Source organism: Vanessa atalanta, chromosome Z (genome assembly GCF_905147765.1).
Source record: "Vanessa atalanta chromosome Z, ilVanAtal1.2, whole genome shotgun sequence".
Classification (NCBI taxonomy): Eukaryota; Metazoa; Arthropoda; class Insecta; order Lepidoptera; family Nymphalidae; genus Vanessa; species Vanessa atalanta.
Genome location: NC_061902.1, coordinates 1,363,284 through 1,377,083, shown reverse-complemented (window position 1 = coordinate 1,377,083; position 13,800 = coordinate 1,363,284).

The window sequence follows — 13,800 nt, the reverse complement described above, 5'->3', positions numbered from 1 at the left end:
AGAGATGAGGACCCGTTTCTCGGCTTTGATAAAGGGTATTACTTATACTGTTTATAATTTTATACAAATAAAAATAATTATTTATTTATTTGTTTCTCCTCCAAGCTTTCCTAATTCATTTGATCGTGATTAAACTTTGAGTAACTTGAGTGAAGTCAGAGTATTCACGCTAAGATTGCTAAAAAATAAATCTTTATGTATTTGTCCAACGAAATAAATATTATAATGTGATGTTAGCCGCGCAATGCCGAGACGAATAAATATAAAAGACTTCAGCTAACCGTTTTATTTGATTCGCGGAGAATTTTTAATATTTCTCAGGAAGATACCTACAATTTCTATGCGGTCCATGTTTTCGGTCCAATAAACAATAATTGGAATATGTGGTATACGAATATGCATTTCAATGTAACCTTTACTTATTTTAAATAAATGAACATTCAATTTATGTATAATATTCAAAATTAACATTCGAAACTGGCTACCGAAAATCATTATTAATTATGCTTTCCCGAAACTAGCATTTCATATTAATTTCCATTTGAGCGATTTTCGTGGAATATAGGTATAAGTCCTTTGAGCGCACGGTAGTGCAGCGTCAAGTTCTGTGAAATACATGGCGTTTATCTCCAAATTTACCTCTATTCATGAATATAAAACACATCAATTATAATTCAAATGATTGCTAGCTCAGCCTTATAAATTGTAATTCAATGTTTTGTGAAAGTTTTTTCAAATTTCCAAATTTACATTACTTAGTACATTCATTATCTGTTGTATATATACGCTTTTGTAATAAGTAATCATTGAATTATTCGAGAAAATAAAATAAGATACAGTATAAAATGATTAATGTATTTAAAAAAATAAAAAATGACATAAAATAACACAATACGGGATTATTTTTCGATACAACTGGCTCTCTACATAGAGTTCCTTGTGCACGCAAAAATTATTAATAATTTTAATTGGATCGAATGAATAATGTAGGATCATATAAATACGATTCAAAAGAGGCACTTTTTGAATACATTATTGTTACTATAACTGCAAAACGAAAAGAATCACTTTATAAGGAAACAATAGCATCATTATTTTCTATTGAAATTATTAAGGCTTAAAATTTATTTATTTCACTTTTTTTCATATATCTTATTCCACTGCAACGTTTTAATCACTATTGATTTTTATATTGTCATCCGATATTATGAAGTCGTTTCCATAATATCGGATGGATAAAAGGGATATATCCGACGGATTACAGGAAAAAGGAGCTTGCGAACATATTAAAATGTTTTAAATGCAATAAGAGCAAGCATGCAGCAGACCCTTGTAATGGAACCTAATCTCTTAAAGTGGTAAGTTTTTTTTGTGAATCAGAAATAAAAACATGTAATTAGATTTTTATAGATTTAGTATTTATAGAATTATATTAGAACGGGCAGAATTGTTTTCTTGTGCTTTTTATGCTGTTTTTGTTAGGATGTCGTGTCGACTAATATTCTCATTTAATAAAATGGAAACAAATTAATCATTAGTTTAATTAGATTATTACAAAATAATAATTATTTTTGAAAATGAATATACTAATGTACGATGATTTAGTAAAACAATAATTGACATTGGAAGTATCAACAAATAATGTAATAATGATTTTTTTTTTATATATAAAAAATATGATGATAATATAATATAATTGTATTACAACTATTTTAACATTCCAGTAAAAGTGACCAGTAAACCAGTCGGCTTATTTCACATACCATTATATAAGTCAAACTTAGGAAAGTATTCCCCATTAGCCAGACTAGCTCGCACCTACAATGATCTGTCCTCGAAGATTTCTGGCCTTGATATAGCTTGTGATAGTCTAACTGTTTTTAAATCTAAATTATTAAAATTCTTTAATAATAATTATTATGTTATATGAATGCTTCAAATTTGTTTTTCAATATTATCATTTTTTTCTTTTCGTTTTATATTTGCTAATTTTGTAATAATAATGTAAATTAATTTAATTTCTTTTTAATAATGATTAATAAATTTAATATCTAATTTTAATTAATGAATATTTGATGCATGCTGTGATTACCTATAAAAAGAAATACAATTATCATGAGTGTAAATTATATATTAAGTACCTATGTAATACAATTGTAATTTCTGTTGGAGATCGTTTTAAAATAAAAATAAAAATAAAATAAAATAAAAATAGAACTTGGCCTTTTTTTCAAAGAGATGATCCAATAAAATAATTTGCTGTAAATTTAATAATGAGAACAATGAGGCATTGTAGAATATTCGGAAATTCAATCAACCAGAATAATTATGCCTGGTTATACTGTGCACAAAATTCTAGGCATCATTAAAGTAGGCCTCTATTCATTTTTAACAATGAAATAGAGCGCTTATGCGATAATTTATCTTATAATGAGCGAGCATATAGCTCAATTTACTTTGATATATTTGTTCTTAGCCGATTAAATTATAATTAAAAAAGTAGCAGAATTATTTTTTTGAGTTACAAAATTTTAATGCTAATTAAATATTTTACAAGAAATTTAATTAATTCAAATAAACAGCATTTTCAGTAGATCCTTTTCTAGCTTAAGTAGGGTCAATTTTTTTTATAAAACAGATGTGAAACATTGGACAACCGGATAGTAATTGATCAACACCGCCAATAAAACCATTAGCGCTGTATATTAAAATCATTCAAACCGGAACAATGAAATACTCAGTGTTTGGTGGCAAAATATCCGTTGAGTAGGTGATAGACGACTTACCACCAAATAAGTATTTATTACAAGATAACCATAGATGTTAAACTTATTTTAGAAAATCGGTCTAAGCCGAAATCTTTTTCGCTAACGAGCCATTGCGCTGATTGTCAGCTGAGTACGAGCGAAGATACCGTTTATGATACTAATTGTATTATTTAATATCGATATACATAATAATCAGGGTAAATTCTTAAACGTATCCACGTGAAGATATTAAAATGTTTTAAATACAATAAGAGCAAGCAGACCCATGCTAATACTATTAAAAGCTATTTTTTGTGTACCCATGTAAATGTATTCGTTAATCCGACTATGTAAAGACTATGTAAAGACTAGTACATAATAGTTATGTATGCTAGAGACTAATTCCATATTGAAGGAACTAACATTTCATATTGATTAAATTTTTCATCAAATGCACATTCCTTCAATTAGCATTGCGCTCTGATTATGTTCATAAGTCTTAAGCTGATGCTATATATAGTAATAACGAAATCATTCATATTTCATATTTAAAATTGAAAGGAAATTGCAACCCTGACCTTTTGATTTCAATACTATTTGGAAATTAAAACATCGAGGCAAATAAAAACTACTAACCTTAAAAAAGTAATAGAGAGATACCGAAGACGAAGTCAGTCCAGTCGATCAGTAGAAAATAGAACGATGAATGAATAAATAAAAATAAAAAAATTATACCCTACTATTACGATTAGAATTTTATCACAAAGATTTGAAAAGAAGTTCGTATTCATTAAAATACTAATACGAATTTAATTAAAACCAATTTTAATAAAAATCATGACCAAGTGGAAAGGTTACAAGATTAGACGACGCTAGAAGCATGCATATGTCACCATTTGAGGCAATAAGAGGAATATCTTTAATAAAAGTTTTTTAACTATAAATAAATAAAATATGACGTATTGAAAAGAGACTAACAATCTATCAAGCAGTTATAGTCCGAGCACTTGAACTGAGAATTCGTTACTTTGAATATGATCTTTGACTCCAAATCATAGATAAAATTTTATTCATCTGTGATCTGGAGTCAAAGACGTTTTTAAAACCGTAATGATGATCTTTATTTGTTATAGTGTCAACGACTACTTCCTTCCTAGTAAGTTTGCTAACAAAATGCTGAAAGCTAAGTTTATCACCCAAATGTTTACTTAAATTGTCAGTTTTCTTAAACAAAGTTACCTTTCGTCGATTTATTTAAATAATAAACCGCTTTGTGTGATTTGTAGACTAAATTTGATTGATGACCAGATTTGATCTACCCAAGCTATTACGCCACCACTACCTACAACATTTATTTATTTATTTATTTATTTAAAAACTTTATTGACCAACAACAAAAGTTGGAACAAAAGGCGGACTTAATGCCTGAAGGCATTCTCTACCAGTCAACCTTGACATTCATTGACATTTCGGGGCTTGATTTAACAACAAAATTGATGATCCGATTTTATAAAAGCTTGATCAAGTGGCTTAAATAAAATGAAGTCGTTGACATAATTATGTTGTTCTAAATGATTAATAATTACGAACTTCAAACTTAACTTGCCTTGCCCACCAAGATTCTATTCTTGTCCATGTTTGTGGTCTAATATACGAAAACCATATAGGCAATCGTTTCTCCATTCATAGCTATGTTGTCTTTGTCAATTTGATTATTGTGCTTGTGAGCATGTCTCGTAGGTCAATTTCTTGTATCCGATGTCAGGAAGCAACGTTCCTTGAATATAAACGCAGTGAACTATTCTATGTGCTATCCAATTTATATTGTATTGTAGGATTGGCTCCTTAGTTAGCTTTCTCAAGCATACAATTTGATATATGTGTTAGATCTTACAAGATATCTGTATGTGTCGTTTTATAAGTAATAATTTTATCTGTACAGTTTATTTGATGTCATTTTTTGAGTTTAAAAAGTTGATACTTTACTACACAATGTATTCAAGTATTGAGACTACCTAAATCTATTTTATGGTCATTGTATTGTAAATGTCAGATTTAAACTGAAACAGCTGTTTTTTCTTATAAGGAAAACTAGAAGATCACCGAGTGAGCCAACCCGATGAAAACCGTACTGGTACTCGTAATCAGCTGGTCTCTTACTGAGCTTATTATACCAGCTGCATGTATGCTAGCTATTTAGAAAGATTTGTAAGATTTTATCGAAATTCTCAATACCAAACAGTAGATACACTAGACAAAAGATACAAAGCCAATAACTTATTCAAGAACTAAATTAAATTTAGAAGATGACCAGTGTGGCTAAGTGCCTGTGACTTTTAATAGAGAAATCGGGTCAAGTGATTTTATTTAAAATATTCTAGATTCGATAGAATTGATTATATTTAGATTTTAACTGACCCAGAATAAGTTCTAGACAAGAGGTTATATTAAAGGTGAAGTCACCTAAATGTTAAACATTTGCCGATAAATTTTTTATAGTTTTTTAATTTTATAATACTGCTACATTTATAAACATTGTTTTTTTAATATCTATCAAATTGCTTAAATAATATAATAATTATTCGGTAATTATAATTATTTAATATGTTTATCTTTCCAAAATATAAAATAGAGCGTAAAGTTTATAGTAATCTATAACCTAGGAAAGAATAGTTCAGGTATAAATTTAAAGAAATCAAGATATTAACTGTTGCTTCTCAATACATATTCTGTAATGTTATGTAGGTACGGAAAAATATTAATGATTTTATGAGAAAATGTGATACTTATAGCAACAAACTTGTTACTCCCGTTACTCGACCACATAGAGTCTGTAACTCCTTTGTGGGGCAATGTATACGGTTCAACAGTATCCGAGAAAGCGTTCAAAATTTCTTTGTGGCCAAATTAAAAAAAAAATCTTAAAGACAGCTTGTGTGCGAAAGGCAATAATACAATTCGTGAATTTATGATTGACACACACCATGGGAATGAAGCGATCGCCTCCTGGCTATTTCTATTCATATTCAAATGTGTAAATAATAAAATAGACTAAAAAAGACCCGCTGAGTTTCTTTCGCCAGTTCTTCTCAGGTCAGGGTGTTTTCTTTTCCGAATCGGTGGTAGTATTTCATTTGACTATCAATAAATTTGTGTAATGCTTCTACAATAATAATATTGAATAAAGAAATTTGAGTTTGAGTAATTGGTTTGATTTTTGGAAGAAGTGAACTTCATTGAAGATTCAGAGTTCGAATGAGTAAGCTCGGGAGAGGTTGTCTGCTTCATTAGTGTTTATAATAATAATTCTTATGCTCAACGGTGAAGTATAAAACAAAATTATTCGACTGAGACTATTAGTATTTAGTAGCCACTAGACAAACGAAACGGTTAAAAATCCGTTCATGGCATAATTTCACTTTGAATGAAATAATGGCTGTACTGCTATATATTATTGGAATTTAATCGATATATGTCATGGTATAAAAAAGTAATTAAGTTTGTTGTCGGTTCACTCAGTACAATCTATATTACATTAAATTTAAATCGTATCTTGAAAAACACGTTTTAATAATAATGAAAAAACCTGACTTAATTAAAAATCAACTGTTATGTTTCTACAGAAGTTCGATTTTTTAAACCTTACTAAACTAGAAAGAAAATTAAAGTCTTAAAATATCTAGAACTGGTGATAAGTCCATGTATTCATTTATTAGTGTCGCTAACAAATTGCCGCTCGTTGAAGATGAGTATTGATTAACACGTAAACACAGTTTTAGTACTGCATTATGGGAGTGCCTTTTTCGGACATCTATCATTTGTCAAGACATAATAAAGGAAGGAATTTTTTTTTGGTATGGCTCGCTTTATTTTAATTACAAAATTATGGAATAATTCGATATATTTTTAATCATCATATCAAATGTAACTAAAGTTTTCTAGTACATATATTTGGTCCATATATTTAAATTTTAACGGGAAGACTTTAACACGAATACATTTTTCCTAGTATATTCGTATTTTGATAAAATTGATTGTAAAGGATGTTGACAGCTTAATGTACTATCCGAACGCCGGCGACGGAAGAGAGATTATAATTAAGTTTATCGTAACGTCCACGTAAAACTGAAAAATCCTAGACCAAAATACTTTTTATTAAAACATTTTCCACGAGATATCATACTACGCTCGATTTTTTCAAATATTTGAAACGAGTTTTTAACAAAGTTTTACACATTTATATTAAATGAAACTTAGCCAAATTTCGTTCAAGTGAAAAAATAAAGTAATAAAGTATGGCCTCTAAATGTCCCACTCCTGAAGGGAATTTGGAGCCTATTCCAACACACTGCACCAATTCACAAACAGCTTTCAGATGGCTTACCCCAGCGCCGAAGACGAGACTGCAATGGTGCTAGCCTGGAGTTTTACCCACAATGTACAATTTTCCTTACTTCCTTACGCATCCAAAACACTGTTCTATCATGGCTCACATTGTAATTCCCAGCTAGCCCACATTACTGGTACCTTATTTAAATAATCAGCGGTCTAAAATTATGAGTAAAATAACTTTGTCACGCGTGGTATTTGATATCAAACTTATCAGCACATATCCCCAGGATGCCACCAGGAGTGTACCAATGCTTCGCATATCAGAGATAAATTGGGAAAAAATCTTTTTCTATTTCCCGATAACCGATAACTGAGTTGCCTGGCTTCAAATTAAAATAAGTCAAAAAACCTCCATGTTAGGTAGCACACGGTATAACCTTAATAAAGTTATTACCACGAAGGGAAAAATTTTCACAAGCAATATTTTTACAATTTTTATTTTCATCAAAAACGCATTTTTTATACAGAATAGTGATGAAAACATCAAGCTAAAATATCAAGATAACCTTACGTCCGATAAAAATATCCGATACATTTTTAATAACTATTTTCCAAGGTAGCGTTACAAAAAAAAAACAATTTTTGAGCTGGATGTTGTTGAAAGCAAGTATTTTCATTATTCGGGATAAAACACATCCTTACGATAGGAAAAAATAATTTATATTTAACCTCAATTAGGTCTTTAAGTTATTACTTTTATGATTGGCAGATAGCCGTCCACTAATAGTAATGTAGTAAATTTTTGTTTTATTAATTAAATAAAATAAAGTTCTCTTTCGTTTTCCAAGACATACAAAACGACAAAAAATCGAAATATTTATCATCGTCAAATTAGTATGGTTATCAAATATTTGTTTCCAAATTTAAGGTCAACTCAAATTTACTTGTAAAAGTATCCGAGAAAAATATTAATATTTATAAAATTGGTGGGCGGATAGAAAATTGGATCATCTGAATGATGATCATCACCGTCGCAAACATGGAAACATGGAACTGGAAATATTAACATCTTCACTGCACCATTAAAATTGGGGTCTAATATGCTATGTATCTGGTGCATGTAGTTGCATTGGCATACCTCTTTATCAAATTTTATTACGAAGGATAGTAGTTTAGTTTTGATTTAGTTAACAAGCTTTATAGACAAGGTTACTAATGGTTTTTATAATAATAGTCTTAGATCGTAACCACCAGTCCGACTCTTCTACCTAAACCCTCTTTACACTTTCAAACCTTACGCTGTTTTTGTGTGGTGTAAATAGGTGGGTTAGAAAATGGTTAACCTGATTGTGAGTGGCCATAACTATCCATAGATATTGTTGCAATAAATAATTTGAACCATTCTCACCCTGACAATGCATCACTAACCTTGGGAACTAAGATGTTATTTAGTATGTCTTTTGTGCCTGTAGTTGCACTAATTCACTCACCCGTCAAAATGAAACACAAGAACTAAGTATTCCTGTTTGGTGCTAGACTACGGTAAGTCAGTGGTGAATATCCAGAGCACAAAGCCACCTCGAGTGAAATAGCATCAAGTAAGTTTTTATAGAAAATATAATAGTTCCTTTGATCTCTGTATTCGAAATGGTAATCAATTTCAAGATCAAAGTTAAACAGAAAGTTAGAAGTGAACTTGTGATGAAGTTAAGTTCAACGGCAGATCCTTACTTAAAGATTAATACCGTACCTTTCAGAAGATTTTTCATTGTGTAAATAGGAAATGCTGCTAGTTAAATTCTAGGAATTAAATATAAAGCGAATAGTTCTATTTATTTCTAGTATTTACTTAAGAGAAAACTTTAATCTTGATTTCCTTTGGAAGTCTTGTTTATCGGGACCAAGGATTTCTTCGTACAATCATGAAAAGGTTACTAAGTTATATGAAGAATAATGTTTTGAAAAGAACTCCGGATATAAACATACCCCAGTTGAAGATTTATTTTATGTACTTTTATTATATTACTAAGTTGTAATATTATTTGCCGTTAAATTCAAGCGAGTCTTAAGAAATTAGTTAATTAATTTTTAGTCACAGAGTTTTCAGAAAGAGCCATTTTTAAATAATTAGAATCTGTCTTTTCATAACAATATACAAAAATTGTGTTTGTTATATTTCAGAAAGGTAGACTAGTCTATGTACTAGTTATAATAAGTGTCATCGTCGCCATATTTTAACTTCTTAAATTATAATTCACTTCTTGGGCCTTCAATTCTTCAGGAATGGGAACTAAAATGTTATGTCTTGTAATTACACTGGCTCACTCTTTCTTAGGACCTAGCACAGCAATAAAGATTATGCTGATATTTAATGGTAGATTAATTTATCTCATTCACACTCATTTTTTTTTTTAAGTAACGTTTTTTTAAAAAACTATTTCCATAAGGTAACATAAACGAGTCTTGACAGGTTTTTTTATCAAAGAGAAATATGTGGATGAAATCAGCTTAGCAGCGAGTGATATGGACTGTAATGTTATCAACGGATCATTCTACAGCAGCCTTTGTTCTGACCGGCCTCTGCCGGTAAAAATGCGATTGCATTTTGGACAAAATTTTTAAAATATTCGGTGTTCTGTTATATTTTTGTCACCCTTTCGCTAATCCAACTGGCTATGAGCCATCATATACACTTTTGAGTCTTCAAAATTTGAATATTTCTACAAGACTTTTTAAAACTGACTAATCAAATAATTTCTTCTTTCCGTGAATACTATAATCTATTACCCATTGCCTGCACCCCACTTTTTTGAGTCAAATTTTACATAGCTATTAAAATACAGAATAATTAAATTTCAGATAAATCTGTCCGGTTGTTTGAGTGAGTTTAAACTAGGAAACGATTTCCAAATGTAAGTTTCGAGTATTTTTCTCACGGGGAAGTAATCGAACGTCTTTGAACCTAACTGTCAAACAAACAAACACACAGACAAAGAAGCGGCTCAATGTTTCTTTGACATCCAGTTCTATTTTGTTCCTAAGCTTTCAAACATCAAAGGTTAAGTTTGATATTAATGATGTTTGTACCAACGAGACTAACAAACAAACAGACAAGGAAGCAGGTCAATATAGATTTGTCTTTCAGTTCTATTCAGTGATAAAAGTTTCAGATCAGTGTTGAGGTAATTAAAAATCGATTGATTTTTGTTGAATAAACAAGCTAACAAACAAATAAAGAAATAGTTTGATAGTCAAATTCTGATTTGTGATAAAAGCTTCAAGACTAAAGAGTCTTGAATCGATTTTTTATCTTCCTTGTAAAGACAAGGAATATAAAAAATCGATTCAATTTCTACTGAAAATACTCACAGACACCCAAGCAAGAAATAAAGTTAGTATTGAATTGACATACCTTTTCTGAGTTACACCTACCGTTTGTCTGTAGCTCATAGGGGAGTATGTACCAAATCGATTGTATTTGTACCGACCAGTAAGCAAAGAAACCGTTACTTACAAACAAGCGAGTTAATAACAACGTTACTGTAATAGCTTCATCTTTGAAGGCAAGACTGACTTGTTACGGCATGAGTATTTATATTTTTTATTTAAATTATTGTAACGTTATTTCATTTGTTAATTCGTTACTGATACTAAATAAATATATGTATCCGTTTTGTTTAATAAAAAACTCATGTGGGATTTCAAAAATGATAATGAACTATCGTATATAGTAATAAATAAATCAGATAATTCAAAGTGAGTATTGATACCACTGATTGATTTCGACAACAATGGCTGATAACAGACGAATTTGATAAGAACTCCAACGGGTATGTCAACCTTATATTTTTTACCATTGTCTATCTGTTTTTTTTTTTTCAAAGTATTTTCTTTTTTTTTATGGTACCGGTAGGCGGACGAGCAAATGGGCCACCTGATGGTGAGTGGTCACCACCGCACATAGACAATGGCGCTGTGAGAATATTAACCATACCTTACATCACCAATGCGCCACCAACCTCGGGAACTAAGATGTTATATCGCTCGTAGTTACACTGGCTCACAATACTGAGTACTGCTGCTTGGCGGTAGAATATCTGATGAGTGGGTGGTATCTTCCGAGACGGGTTTGCACAAAGCCCTACCACCAAGTATAAGTCTAAATCTAATAAGTCATATACATAAAATTTATGATATATTTCAATAAAAATATGCATCCCACGCTCGCCACCGATATTATCTAATTGCAATATCATATAATCCGATCGAGAAATCATACGTCTTTACGAGTTTCTAAGAATCTCTACGGACGTCGGATATAAATGTCAAATGCTCTTAAATATAATAAATATAAATATTGGACAACATCACATATATTAATCTGATCCGAACCTAAGTAGGTAAGGCACTTGTGTTATGGAAAATCAGAAGTAACGACGGTAGCACAAACACAAACCGAGACAACATAGAAAACTAATTTACATTTTCTACATCGACTCGGGAGTCGAACCCTCGGGACCTCGGAGTGGCGTACCCATGAAAACCGGTGTACACACTACTCGACCACGGAGGTCGTCAATACTGAAATGATGTTATATTCAATTAATCGCACACAATGTTCGTTATCGTTCAAAATAATTAGTAAAACCATAAAAGAGATTTGTTTACATCAAATAAGGTGAAAATATATTAAAATCACGTGCGTATTAAAAGCCATCGTCATTAACGGAGTTAAGTACATTGATACTGTTGTACTGCGCTGGATATAAATGAGAATTGAAATATTGAGCACAAATGAAGCGTAATATTGTTAGCATTCGAACAATATATTGGTTTTTCGACGGAAAAAGGATTTACAGTAGCATTGATGCGAACTTTCGCATAGGCTTAAGCTTATTTTTAATACAATACTGTTGCTTTTTGTTACAGTGTTTGTTTTTATAAGACTATAAAGAAATTGATGAATTTTGATACTTTTTTATATAACTATCTTATCTGTTTGTATCAGAATATACTTTTTTAAACTTGTAGGCCGTTAGAAATGTATCCGGATTTAATATCACTATGGTAGGTATTACTTGGGTGTATGAGGTTCGTTAAGGCCATTTCTTAACCTCGAAAAAGTTTACAAAGTGCTCAATGCTTTGTTAAGCTTTTCTACGAAATTCGGAATTAATCTTTAAAAAAAAAGTATATTTTCATCTTCACTATACATTATAATAAGCTATATTGTCGAGATATGTATCGCCTACGTGGATACGATTGATCTCACGTAAGCCGTTCATTAAAAACGGTTAAAAGGGGAATGATCAATATTATACAGAACATTACCTTTAATGTTACCGTAATATTCAACTATTCAAACAACAATCCGTTATAAAGTAAAAATAATTAAATCGGATGCGCTTCAAATAGGACAAATCCGAATTAAAATCAAATGGAGGACCTTCCCTTTATCATCTAGTTGCAATTTTGTTATTAAAATAGTGAAATTACGATTTCTGAATTCGAAAGAATTTCGCTCTAAGGAACACATTTTTGCTTATTGTTTTGTTATCAAAATCGAAATATATTTATAAATTATACAAGATTCATTTAAATTTAGTACCCAGCGATTCATAACGTAGATTATATCGAAGATCCGGCAAATAGTTAGTATATATTGGTATTATTATCTCGATAGCCAATAATACCCCACTACTGCACTAACCTGATCTTCCAAGGAAAAAAAATTGTTTCAGCGTGATGACATAAAAAGATTCTAATCTTTTTGTGGTATCAAAATACGTGCTATCAACCCAGGTTGGACGAGGGCCTCTTACAGAGCATGCAACATAATCATTCTTTTTTTTATTTCTCTTATTCTCTCTCTCTCCATACAAATCTTCAGCTTTTATTTAATCTATAAAGATTAAAGATAAAATAGGTTTTGTTGCATACTCTGGATTACCTATTGCTCCTATTTTAAAATAGTTTTTTTTTAATCTTATCCGTACAAAGTCGAGACATTTATAAATAAATTCGATTCAATTTAAAGTTGCGTAACATCAAACACCCAATATTTCCCAATTTAATCTCTCTTCAAATACGAACACTCTGACCGAGCTAGTTTTAGTCGAAATATGTTTCATAAACTAAAATGATAATGATTAAAGGCTTTACCAAATTCAATAACTGGATTTTAGAGAATATGATTTTACAGGAAAAACCAATACTGCGTTTGACGTCGACCAAAATCAGCGTTCGTATTTTATGTATCGATGACATTCAAATTACTAAATATGAAATAGATGCCCTTTATGAAATACGAAATACTAATATTTATATTAAACGTTTTCAATCACGTTTAGCGGTTATTTACCAAGTTATATAATATGCCTAAATGTTCATGAAAATACATTTCGAAAAATCAAACAAACTGAACTGAACTGAACAAACTGATTAATGTCATGTAGCATTGATCGCATTATTTGCTTACAGACTAATGGTTACAGAATTCAAGAAACGATCCAATTCCTTACGAAGTCTGTGGCATAACAACTTAAAGAAACGACTTTACGTGCTGTGCCTGATCTGTCATCGATGGAGTCGATACATAGTCGTATCGAAGTATGTAGGTGAGAAAGACGGGATATGTCTTTATGTTCACACCTGTGCAGTATTGTGCCTCCTGCGCATAATACAATGGACGGTTATTATAAAGTCAGTCTCAACGTTATCG